Consider the following 14,017-nt stretch of genomic DNA (forward strand, 5'->3'; position numbering starts at 1 on the left):
AATAGTTGTATACCTCTTTTCAGCCAAAAAAAAAAAATTATCAAAGCAGTTTGCACAGAAAAAAATATTTATTTATTTGCTACATTTCAATCCCACTCTTCCTTGACAGAGCCCAGATAAACATGGTTATGTTTATCCTCACAACAACCCTGCAAAGTAGGCTGGGGATAAATGACTGGCCCAGTGAATTTCATGGCTGAACAAGGATTTGAACTCAGATCTCCCTGGTTGTGGTCCAATATGCTAACCACTATGCCCCATGCTTGCCTGTCCCAAAAGTGCTTACAGTCTGAAAAGAAATTCAAGGGAGACAGCAGCCACTGGAGAGTTGGATAGGGACAGCAGTTTTTCCTCTGCTAACTTTAAAAGGTGCCTCTTTGCCCAGTTTGCAAGGGTTAGCTTTTTAAATTAAACATATATTTCACCCTTCCTCGCTCAGAGCAACGTACATGGTTCTCTACACACAGACATACACACACACAAGCTTGTATCCTCACAACCATCCTGCAAAATAGATTAGGCTGAGAGATTAAGACTGAGCCACATTCACACAGGGAGGAAGCCTCACCTCACACTGCTGGGGGAGGACCATCTGGGAAAGAGGCAAAGAGAGAGTCTTCCTACATCACACTCCTTTGGCATTCACACTGTCTAGAACAGATTTAGGATTTAGAAGCAACTGGTGTCTCTTTTGCCTGGCCCGAGGCCTTGTTCCGCTTCCCAACATTGATCACCAGATGGCACTCACGCCCCAACAACAGGCTTTCTCCCTACAGGTTGCACTGCGGCTTGCCTCTTTGCCAAGTATCTGATTTGTTTCCAAAAATACCATGTAATGGGCCTGATTTATTGTGTTTATGTCCCAGGAGAGGGAAGCAAGACAAGAGCTCAAGAGTTTGTCTCATCCATCCAAGGATACTAAGCTAGGTGGGCTCCAGACAGCAATCAAGGGTGGAATCTGCAAAGCTTTCACATAAGTTCCAAGAGCAACTTTACTCGCCATACAGACACCCGTGCAGACTTCCGCACACCTTGCTAGTGTGAGCTTACCCTCTGCGTGCGCACTGAGCAAAGACCTCATGCGATTTTCTCAGCACCACCTGCTGATATGTCCTGACATGTCACTCATAGTCCGCTGTGTGACATGTCGGCCACTGTTTGAACCAGAAGAGAGCCAGAATAGTAATAAAAACCAGCGGAACCGAAACGGAGCCCATCTTTTAAATGCTTTGATTCCCTGCACAGTGGTGGCACCCCAGATCTGGGTGAAATGCATTTTCCCTACCCCTCATAGGGTAGGGTATGGGTAGGGTATGGCTCACGGTAGCATCCATGAGCCAATTGAGGGCACTGGAGGTTTAGGAGACGCAGATTCGGCTTGGCCTGAATTCACCCTGGGTTCTCGCCATTCTCACAAATGCATTCCTCCAGGAGAGGAAATATTTAATGCTATTTTCTGACAATTGCTTCCTCTTCATGTACTTGGCAGCCTTGGGGAATCAGGAAATCAACCGACTGCATTAGAATTATTTACAGAAAATGTCTTCGAGACATCCTTCACTTTAATCCTCTAGCTTTTCTCCCCGCCTTTTAATCGCTGTTCCAGCCAGTTAACATTTACATTCTGTGTTTTAAATGCAGGTTTACGTTTCTAGGTCGCTTCTGGGTTACCATCGGGGTAACACTTGGTGGTTGGCCAAGTCCTCAACTCTGCGGATAGTTTGCTACACTTGTAGCATCGGTGCATTTTCAGATCTCTAACTAGTATTATTAATTCCAATGAGACTACTCATGAGTAATTCAATCTGGGTGCCCACCATTGTTTTTAATTCCAGGATATGTTATCTAGAGCGACTTTCTCCTTCCTGTATCATTGGCTGACCTTTTTTGCTGACCTTGGGCCGTGATGAAGAAATTCTGATTCTATACATTTATATCCTGCTCTTCCTCCAGAGTACACATGATTTATTCTCACAACAACCCTGTGAGGTAGATTAGGCTGAGAGATATGTGAATGGCTCAGGATCACCCAATGAGTTTCATGGCTGAACGGAGATTTGAACACGGGTCTCCCCGGCCCTAGTCCAACACTCTGACCACTGTAACATTCTGGCTCATGCAGTCAAGACCCCACTGCAGATGACTCAAGCAGGTGGAAGTCAAGACTACCCTCCCCAGGGTTTAAACAGCTCCCAAAGTAGTTGTGATAAAAACGAAACCTCACTCCAGTTCGCCTTTTCGTTTGGTTTTAAGGCCAGCATTATGCATGCTGGTCAAAGATTGCCATCTTTGTTATTTAAGACTCATCTAAAACACTTGTGGTTTTAAAAAATGGCCCTGAAAGATTCATGAGCTTTGCTCTCAGAACCACATAACAAGCGTGCTGAGATTCTTGTAAACCTCAGCACCCGGGGATAAGCCAAAGGCACAGCTTCAGTGGAGAGGCAGATTTGCATAAATTTGCCACATTTCATTAGCATTGTAATAATTAAATGATAAGATACTCCTGCAGTCACCTTCCCCCGCAATCCAGATCATTTCCCAGGAGCAAAGCCCTGGAAGGTACACGCAAAAGCATTCAATAATGTATTCCTGGTTCAAAAGTGCTCATTGTGAGACGTCTCGGCATCTCAAAAGGCAGTAACAACTCCTTGACTAAAAAGCACGGATTATGTGTTCTTCTTCATTAGGAAGCCTCCCTCGTTTTGTCCTGGGCTTATTAAATGATCTTCAGCAGTTACATTAATTGCCTCCTGAGGGCCGCTTCAGAACTTCATAGGCTGCACATGGAAGTCCCTGAAAGCCCTTCTGCACGCATGAGGGACGCTCTTCCACAACGCTGGACAGCCATTCACACGGCGCTACACAGGATGGTGATAGGATGGGTCCATCTAGCTCAGTATTCTCTACACAGACTGGCAGCAGCTTCTCTAAGGTTGCAGGAAGGAGTCTCTCTCAGGCCTATCTGGAGATGCTGCCAGGGAGGGAACGTGGAACCTTCTGCTCTTCCCAGAGCGGCTCCATCCCCTGAGGGGAAGATCTCCCAGGGCTCACACTTCTAGTCTCTCATCCAAATGCAAACCAGGGCAGACCCTGCTTAGCTTAAGGGGACAAGTCATGCTTGCTACCACAAGACCAGCTCTCCTCTCCCTTTCCTTTGTGAGTGACTTTAGCACAGGGAGGTGAACAATCTGTCTGGCAGTTAAGTCGGCTTGTGGCTGTAATTTACACACACACACACACACACACACACACACACACACACAAAACACCTATGTGTGCGCGCACGCACACACACAAACACTTTGGAGGCAGCGGACCTGGGATATAGCAACTTGGAAAGATAGGGCTTGAGTTAGCCAACTTTCCTTTTTAGGTAATGTAAGGTAAAGTGTGTCGTCGAGTCGGTGTCAACTCCTGGCACCCACAGAGCCCTGTGGTTGTCTTTGGTAGAATACAGGAGGGGTTGACCATTGCCTCCTCCCGCTCCGTATGAAATGATGCCTTTCAGTATCTTCCTACCTCACTATACACGTAGTCGATATTTCCTATAGTCTGGGAAACACACCGGCAGGGATTCGAACCAGCAACCTCTAGCTTGCTAGCCAAGTCATTTCCCCGATGCACATAATGTAGCTCACCCCTATAGACCGGCTAATTATTTGTATGAGCTTGTTGCCAAAATGAGAAGGGTGTTTACCCTGGCATGCTTGAATGCAGTGCCTTCCGCTCTTTAGAGGGCTGCTATCTTGCTACTTCTTTTTCTCAACGGGTATGGATCACGTGCTGCTCCACTGTTTGTTTTATAGGGATATTCAGTCGGCACTTTTGTTACCTACCTTGTCTAAATTCCCAGGTAGGCCATCGGCCTTTTACGTGTCTTTTCTTTTGTCTGACAGCAATATCACTGTTTCTGCTATGGTGGCAAAACTTTGTTACATCGCAAGTTGTGTAAGGAAGCCCTTGGTAAAATCGTGAGTGTCAGTTGTATTATTTATCGTTAAATGCTGAACTGTGTTATAAAGAAAGAAAGTACAGGTAAAATCGTGATTGCTGTAGGTTATTTCTTATTGTGTTATATTTCTGTCTGGCGAAGGACTGTAATAAAGATTCCATTCCATTCCACACACTTTGGACAATTCAGTAGCTTGCCATACTGAATGGAAAGGAGCAAACGAAAATCTGCTCTGTTCCGTTCCCAGCAGTCAGGGTTCAATGGTGATTAAAACAAAAGACTCCCCCAAGGATCTGATGGGAATATCAATGAACAAATTACATAATGGTGTTGGGAGAAGGCAGAGCGAGCCTTTGTTTCTATGCAAGAAGTCAGGAAGCAAAAGAAAGCCCAAGCTCTCTTGCAACTGGAAGGAGGAATTTCTGGCTATACTGATTTCTGCTATTCCAAAGTTCCTACAATACTGTGGAGCTACAACAAATGCCCCAAAGCCAGAAGATGGAAAGGCTAGGTACAAAAGGATATCACCAGGCCTTTGCCAACTGTATGATAACATAGGGAGCTGCCTTATACTGAGTCAGACTATTGGTCCATCCAGCTCAGTATCGTCTACTCTGGCTGGCAGCAGCTCTCCAAGAAGTCAGGCAGGAGACTGGGACCTTCTGCATGCAAGCAGATGATCTACCACTGAGCTACGGCCCCATCCCCTGAGGTGAATATCTTCCAGCAGACATATAGTCATCCATCCCTATGCCAACCAAGGCAAACCCTGCTTAGCAAAGGGGACAATTCCTTCTTGCTGCCACAAAACCGGCTCTCCATCTTGATTAATAAGAGTGCTAACCAAGAACATCCAAATAAATGTCACTGAAAAGAGTAAGGATGTCCAGCCAACAAATCTGAAGCCGCAAAACGTTATATCATCAACATAGGAACATAAGAACATAGGAAGCTGCCATATACTGAGTCAGACCATAGGTCCATCTAGCTCAGTATTGTCTACACAGACTGGCAGCAGCTTCTCCGAGGTTGCAGGCAGGAGTCCCTGTCAGCCCTGTCTTGGAGATGCTGCCAGGGAGGGAACTTGGGACCTTCTGCTCTTCCCAGAGCGGCTCCATCCCCTGCAGGGAATATCTCACAGTGCTCACACATCAAGTCTCCCATTCATATGCAACCTGGGTGGACCCTGCTTAGCTAAGCGGACAAGTCATGCTGGCTACCACAAGATTCAGAACTGGTACTCCTAAAGCACAATTTGCTTGCTCAAAAGACACGGACATCTTAGAGCCACCAGCCTCACAGCAAAACAGTATCTGAGAATGCAGAAAATCTGCCTCTGCCATAAAGTCCACGAATCCAAAGATTAGATGTTTTAAGCCGCTTGGTAAAATTCCTAATATTGTCATTCAAATGGGAGTTTATTTTCTAGTCAGGAGAAAGAGAGCGGTGAACTAGACAGACACCATCCAGGCTCTGCATCCATCCATAAAGCTTTGATTTAAGGGCTCCAATTCTGGACACCCAACAACGAGCTGTTAAGATCAGTCTGAAATGGAATCGACTCTCCCAAGGGCGCTTCTCAAAGTACTACACCTTAACAGTTAGGAAATTCCTGGTCATATTAATCTGCTTTAAAATCTGCATTTTAAAGCAGATGCTCTAGAAGGTCCCAGGTTCAATCCCTGGCAGTTTCTCCAGGAGCTTTTACGCACAGCAGACTTTACCGTGGATTTACTGGGAGGCTTTTAAAAGTAAAGTGTGTCATCAAGTCAATTTTGACTCCTGGCACCCACAGAGTCATGTGGTTTTCTTTTGGTAGCATATAGGAGGGATTTACCATTGCCTCCTCCCACGCAGTCTGAGATAATGCCTTTCAGCATCTTTCTGTATCTCTGCTGCCTGATATAGTAGCAGCGGGGATTCGAACCGGCAACCTTCTGCTTGTTAGTCAAGCATTTGCTCATGGTCTCAAAAAAACACGGAAAATAGTGGAGTTTTTTTAATCCAGAGATAAATCAGGCTACACTCGGGCACAGTGGAAAACCCGAATTGCACGTGTGGATTGCTCCCCGATAACGCGCAGGGACTTCGGGGAAAATCTGGCCGATATGTGTACTTGCACCCTCCATTCCGGAGGAGATGCAAGCTAAAACCAAAAATCTCTCAGTAAAACTGCTGTGTGTAAAACTTCCAGGTAGATCAACTAATTGCCGTTCTTCATCACAGTTCTTTTCCAGGCTCATTACTGTTCTAATCATCCTCTGAACTGCCTGTTTCGGCAACATGTTTGTGCTGACTGGATATGCAAAGATTGGGTCAAGATCATCACACCCAGGGCTCACATGCATAGGCGCTATCTGCACAATTGGGAACCCTGCAGAAAAGCCACCTCTCCAATCCTGTGTAGGCTGTGTTCAGAAGTTACAAGCATGCATTTGAGGCAGGTACGGGGCCAGAGGGTGTGATCCCACCCTTTATGCATTCAGTCGGTGTGAATGTGATTGTCTGGACATTTATTCCGTGCCTTAAAAGGCCAAAGAAATTTCCACCAACACCTGAATTCTCTTTTGATATTGGCATCCCAGTAAAGAGCGTGGATTAGTGGTTAGAGTGCTGGACTAGGACCAGGGAGACCCGAGTTCAAATCCCCATTCAGCCATAAGACTAGCTGAGTGACTCTGGGCCAGTCACTTCTCTCTCGGCCTAACCTACTTCACAGGGTTGTTGTGAGGAGAAACTTAAGTATGTAGCACTGCTTTGGGCTGCTTGGAGGAAGAGCAGGATATAAAATGTAAAAAAAAAATTTAAAAATCCAAAAAAAAAAATCATTCAAGCTAAGCAAGGTAAATGCTTAGACTTCTTTTAAACATTGCTTCAAACTTTTTATCCTTGACACAGATTCCACGTTAATCACCCACTGAAACCAATTATTCTGCATGTTTTGGTTATAAGCATCATTGGTTATAAGCACCATTGTTATAAGCATCATCATATGAAGCATCTTTGAGTCATCTTAGTCTTGGGACATACCTTTGGATGAAGCCACCTTACAAAGAGGCCATAATGAGGTTTAAGGTGTGCCCGAAATGTATCAAAAAGCCGAACCATTCCTGGGAAATAATAGAGAGAAGCAAGCTGGCCACAAAAACCACAGCTCACCCAGCTTGTATTGTCGGGTTTTTTTTGCTTTTTCCTTACTGGGCTTCGTCAAGGACAGAATGCATCTGAATTTTAGCTCAGGAAAAGCAATGCCTTGAAGGTTTCAAGGATTTCGGCTATCATTTTAAAGGATCTGTCCCAGCAGCTGGTCGTTAAGAGAGCACAGCCATTGAAACTGCATACAGATCTGTTTGGATTTTGAGTTAAATTTACCCGATGATGGAAGGGACTAGGAATGGCTAGCCTACTCCTCTTCGGTGCTGATAACCTAAGAAAACAGTTTTATTCAAATACTACAGACTGCTTCCGTCTGAGGCTTTCTCAGCTTTTAGATACAGTTAAGAATACTTAGTAGGATTACAAAAATAGGTTGCCTTAATGCACATGTTTATAGAGTCTTTTGCAATGCCCTAGGTAGGATGGGTGTAGGCTAGTGTTTCTTATTTTAATTATGTTACAGGTAAACAATAATAGAACAGTATCAGGAATATGCAAAAGCACACACACCGAAGAAATATAACATCCCTAATGCAAAGTCTGACTAAACAAACTTTTCCCTAGACTAAACTTCCCAAAGCCATAAGCGCTGGCTCCTTGCCTTGAACTCACCAAACTCCTGATGAGAATTCAAGCTTCCTGCCCTCCTGTCTTTCAAGGATCTGCAGAGTTATTCTCCTGCAGCCAACCTCCATGGCCACATGTCGTCCTATGCACCTCCAGCCTAGCTTCCTCCAACAAAGAACTCCTTTCTTCCTGGCAACAGCTCTCTAGGTCCCAGCCACCTGGGGTGCTGATTGGTTGAGCCCTGGAGTTCACCAGCCTACCAGTCAAGACAAAGGTACACTTTCAGTTAACTTTTTAGAGAGAGGGGAGGCTGATCACTACAGATGTGCACTAGAAAAACAGGGATGTGAGCCATGCAAGGCTACATGCAACAGAGTGAGAGATTCATCTGCTGGTAGGATATTTTTCCAGTAATACCAGTTCTGCGGCACAAAGACATTAAATGCATTCTTCTATGCTAAATTGTTTCGAATCCTGCTGGGCTTACAGCTCATGACACAGCTATTTTCAAACAACCAGGGAGGGGTACGATCAAAAGCAGACACCCTTCTAAGTCATCACCCAATGCAGCAGAATGGACAGTGACATGAGGAAATGTCGCATCACTCTGTGTTAGAAAATGTTTATGGATGATCTCATTAACCCTGCTGAAGCCATGATCTCAATACATCTGTGGGTCAGCCAGATTCTAGACCGATAAGACATTCTACGCAAAACAAAACAAAAACCCTCTCTCACCTTAAATACTAATATATATGCAGTGGTCGAATTTATGCATGTATTTACTTAGCGTGGCTTGCAGCAAATTTTCCTAACATGTTAATATTCCTGTTCCTAGGGGGTTCACAGTCTTTAAAAGTCATAAGTTTGGGGAGTGAATGAGGCCAAATGGAATCAAAATGACATTCTAAACATAAAACCAGCTTAAAAGAAGAACTCAGTCCCAAGTGAGATAAGGGTAACGGTAAAGGTAAAGTTGTGCCGTCGAGTCGGTGTCGACTCGTGGGGACCACAGAGCCCCGTGATTGTCTTTGGTAGAATACAGGAGGGGTTAACCATTGCCTCCTCCCCGCAGCATGAGATGATGCCTTTCAGCACCTTCCTATATTGCTGCTGCCTGATATAGGTGTTTCCCATAGGCTGGGAAACATACCAGCGGGGATTCGAACCGGCAACCTCTCACTCGCTAGGCAAGTTATTTCCCCGCTGTGCCATTAGGTGGCTGAATAGCCCAGCTAAATAAGCAAAGAGGGACCTTTCCAAGCTTTGTAAGTGTATGGGGACAGGGAGGAGGGAAGATTGCCAGCAGCCTCCTTTTCTCTCCACAGGCTTCCTGCACAGGGGTGTAGTGGAGAGGGGATGCGCAGGGGTGGAGCACATCTCGGCTTCTCTGGGTGGGCATGGCCATGGGAGCTGTCATGCAGAGCACCTTCTGCACTTCTGAACTGGCAACGGCATCACTGTTCTTGCAAGCCTTGCAAGGAGTGTGAGGACAGGCAATTCTGGCAAAGCCTGAAAGGGTCAGATTGGTCCCAAAGAGCTACTCTGGTGGTGACATGACTTGTCCCCTTTGCTAAGCAGGATCCATCCTGGTTTGCATTTGAATGGGAGACTACATGTGTGAGCACTGCAAAGTATTCCCCTTAGGGGATGGATCCGCTCTAGGAAAAGCATCTGGGGTTCCAAGTTCCCACCCTAACATTTCCAAGTTAAGGCTGAGGCTCCTGCCTGCCACCTTGGAGAAGCCGCTGCCAGTCAGTGTAGACAATACTGAGCTAGATGGACCCTATGTTCCTATTTTGCCACCCTCCAGGTGACCAGTAATCTGCTGCTTGAGGCAACTGCTTCACTATGCCCTATAAAAAGGCAGAGGGAGAGAATTCATCCCCAACATACCATACTTTCCAGGGGCTGTTGCTGGCATCTCTGCTGTGTCTGTTGCTTTTTCTTTTTCTAGACTGTGAGCCCATTTGGAAAAGGGGACTTTAAAAAAAAATCCTGTACTACATGAAAAACTTTGTGAACTTTTTTTAAAATTTGAAAGTGGAATAAATAAATGATAGATAGATAGATAGATAGACAGACAGATAATGGGGTCTCTAGAGCTCTAGGCAGGTAGATGCTAACTCCTGGAATGCAGGGTGGTTGGAGGCCAGAGCCCAGGTGCAAGCTCACACAAAACCCTTTCCCACAATAAAGTTGTTAGTTTTCAGTGCTACAGGACTTCTTGCTATTTTTAAGTCAGCTAAATTTATTTCCACTTCGGTAGGTATATGAGTTCTACTTCAGAGCCCCAGTGAAACAGAGTAGTTAGAGTCTTGGACTGGGTTCAAATCTCTATTCTGCCACTATTTATTGGGAGATTGGTGGCCAGTCACACTTTCTCAGCCTAACCTACTTCTCAGGGTTGTTGTGAAATGAAAAGCGCAGAGGACAACCGCATCTGCTGCCTTCAGCTCTTGGAGAGAGAGCAGGATAAGAATGAAATAAATAATATTACTGTCTGTTTCTCTCTAAGCTTTTATTTGGTGTTATCCCAATCCATATGGGAGTATAATCTGAAAACCAGTGTGGGAGGGAACAGATTTACATAATTACAGTTAAATCTAATAAATGCAAATCCTAAACAAAAAAGGCAGAGTATTAGTGATGCTTGACAGATGATAAACTCCACTTTTACAAGTCACAAGATGCCTTTAAAAGCCAGGCATGAGGCAACCACCCCTGGCGCCTGATGCACAGAATAAACAGCAGGAATGCAATGGCTCCAAAAGAGCTGAAGACTCTCTATAAAGAATGTACAAAATATTCACACTTTTTAAGTGGATAGTGAAGCTTGTCTTCCATTTCTCGTGCTCTACCACTGAGCTACAGCCCCATCCCTACATAGGAACATAGGAAGCTGCCATATACTGAGTCAGACCATTAGTCTATCTTATTCAGTATTGTCTTCACAGACTGGCAGCGGCTTCTCCAAGGTTGCAGGCAGGAATCTCTCTCAACCTTATCTTGGAGGAGCCAGGGAGGGAACTTGGAACCTAGATGCTTTTCCAAGAGCGGCTCCATCCCCTAAGGGGAATATCTGACAGTGCTCACACTTCTCGTCTCCCACTCACATGCAACCAGGAGAGACCCTGCTTAGCTAAGGGGACAAGCCATGCTTGCTACCACAAGACCAGCTCTCCTAATAGACCCTAATTACTGTGCAGGAGGAGGCAATGGTAAACCCCTCCTGTATTCTGCCAAAGAAAACCACAGGGCTCTGTGGGCGCCAGGAGTTGAAACTGACATGATGGCACACTTTACCTTTAATTAGAAGCCCCTTTATACTGAGTCAGACCATTGGTCCGTCTAGCTCAGTGTTGTCTTCTCTGACTGGCAGCATCTTCCCAGAGTTTCAGACCGGTATTCTTCTACCTGGAGATGCCAACGTGGGACCTTCTGCAGGCAAAGCAGATGCTGTGCCACTGAGCTACTTCTGAATTCAGTAACCCTCATGAAATGTTACCAGAATCACACTCAGCTTGACTTCATGCCTATGTTTTCCCCCCCGGCAGCCAGACAGATTCTAAATCATACCTACTATATTCCATTTAACTTGAGCCAAATAAGCGTCTCACTTGGGCTCTTCAAGGCACTGAGCCAGAAGGCTTGTTGGTTCTTTTCCCCTTTTATATATTTTAACAGATTTATGGGCAAGTTTTCAACTGGCAGAAGAGGCCCACGACATTTGGGTGTCTGAGACAGAAAACCCAAATGACACACCACCCGCACTGGTAAACATACTCATACATGAAATCATCACCATTCCCTGCCTAATAGCATCCCCAAATCCTGTTGCCTGAGGAATGCAACTTAATCCTGCATAATGGTGATGCCAGCCTGACATATTGATATTCCAGGCCAGCAGTACACCCTGTAATAGAGAATCCCAGATGTTGAGGACTACAACTCCCAGTATCCCCAGCTGTAATGGCCTTTGGCTGTGGATGCTGAGAGCGGAAGTCAGCAATATCTAGGTTTCCCCGTTACAGGGAACGCTGCAGACCAGCTGCAAATATTTTGCCAGTTCTGCCTGCTGGAGTGTCCTTTATTTTCATGTCAGCCCTCCTGAAAAGAGGAAATTTTCTTGTCTGTCTTCTGACGACAAGAAGACTTGTCTGTCTTCTGCAGAGACCTTGCTTTATTTCCCATGACATCCATGGTTATGCAAGCTTATTGCAAGGATGCTACAAATTAGGGCAACATGGAGATAGATGTGAAGACATAAACATGTTGCTTATTATACGGTTCTTTACTGGTGCTTTTATGTATGAGAGCCAGCGTGATGTAGCGCTTAGAGTGTTGGACCAGCACTGGGGAGACCCGAGTTCAAATCCCTGTTCAGCCATGAAACTCACTGAGTGACTCTCTGGGCCAGTCACTTCTCTCTCAGCCTAACCTACCTCACAGGGTTGTTGTGGGGATAAACATAAGCATGTACACCACTCTGGGCTCCTTGGAGGAAGAACAGGATAGAAATGTAAAAAATAAAGTAAATAAATAAGCCACTTTGGGAGGTTCATCTGAAAAGCAGTATATAAATGCATTATGAACAGTGGAACGCAAATATTGTACGAGAGACAGACAGAGAAGCAGTAGTATAAATATGTGGCACTCAATTTTGCCCTGCTACTTTGCAGCTCCTGTTTGTCCGTCCGTGGGTGGATGTGCCATTTATGACTCATCATATTTGTCATGTGGTCTGCAGGGGCTCTGTGAGTGACCGTGCACATGTAACATGTGGGTCGGAAGGAGCAAGTGCTCCGAGACCACCTCCACTCCAAATCCCATTCAGACTAAGGATGTTCGAACTGAATTCAGGCAAATTCGCTCAGATTCGATTCAACTCTGGGCTAATTCGAATCAATACAAACAAATCTCCACTCTGTTCAGTGGTTTTGAATCAATTTGAATTTGATTCAAATCGATTCAAATTCAGTTCGAATCGATTCATGCAAATTCCATACACATCCCAAATTCATACATGCACGGAGAGCTACTGCAGCACCAGACCAGAAGGCTGCTAACTTCTGCAGCTGAGAAACGAATAAGGTCATTCTAAAAGGGCAACCCGGCAAGTCTTTTGCAGACAAAAATAAATAAGAACCAAAGATCTTGTGGCACCTTACAGATGAATGAATTTCTTGTGGCATTTGTTTTTACAGACAAGGGCTGACTTCCACCTGATGAAAAATGCAAGGTCATGCCACAATAAATGCCTTCGTCTTGTTGGTTTTTCTGCATAGTGTTGAATGCCGGCAAAGTTTTTCCTTGGGTGTAGAAGATCAGCTCACACAGAGCCCTATCCACTGCCCACTACTATCTGCTTTTCTGTTTGAATCCTAACTGCTGTGCCAATGTCTGCAAAGACCCTTTGCACATTCTCACTAAAGAGAAGTAGGAACAGTAAACCAACATGCACAAAACCAATCCAGGAAGGAGCATCCTACCCTGACCTCAAATCCCTTAAGTCTGGTTGCTTTCTGGACTGAAAGTCTCTCTCTCTCTCTCTCTCTCTCTCTCTCTCACACACACACACACACACACAGAGCTTTGATTAAGAATAATCAAATATTCACACTTTTTAAGTGGATAGTGAAGTTTGCCTTCCATTTCTCATGCTCCACCACTGAGCTACAGCCTTATCCCTTCTTATTCTTAAAAAAAGCAGGAGAATCAAAGAAGCGAGCAAGCCACCCAGAAGCAAATGCACACAGCAAGATATTTGTGCAATTGGCTATGGATGCTGTCAATTGCACACCCACGATGCTTGTCAATCACAATCCCACCCCATCCCCTCCGTTCACAAACCTGCATTTTGTCCAAGGTGACGAAACAGGCTCAGGCCCTTTGAAAATAGAATACGACGATGAATACTTATATACCGCTTTTCAACCAAAGTCCCCAAAGGAGTTTACACAGATATGAACAAAAACAAACAAATCAATAAAGCGGCTCTCTGTCCCCAAAGGGCTCCCAATCTAAAAAAGAAACGTCAGATAGACCGGACCCCAGCAACCACCACTGGAAGGATGCTGTGCTGGGGATGGAGAGGGCCAGATGCTCTCCCCCTGCTCAATTCAAGAGAATCGCCACTTTTAAAAGGTGCCTCTTTGCTCAGTTAGCAGGGGATAGATGGGCACCCGGCGGTGCATTTCAAGTACCTTGCGAGGTTTCAGCTCGCTGGCTCACTCACTCATCCTCAGCCTGCTTCTTCTGCCGGCGTCTCAGGCTCGACCCGGGTCTGTCTGTCTGTCTTCAGATGTAGTCGTGGTCTGGGTCCCTGCAAATGTACCA

The sequence above is a fragment of the Hemicordylus capensis genome, chromosome 11 (genome assembly GCF_027244095.1).
Source record: "Hemicordylus capensis ecotype Gifberg chromosome 11, rHemCap1.1.pri, whole genome shotgun sequence".
Lineage (NCBI taxonomy): Eukaryota > Metazoa > Chordata > Lepidosauria > Squamata > Cordylidae > Hemicordylus > Hemicordylus capensis.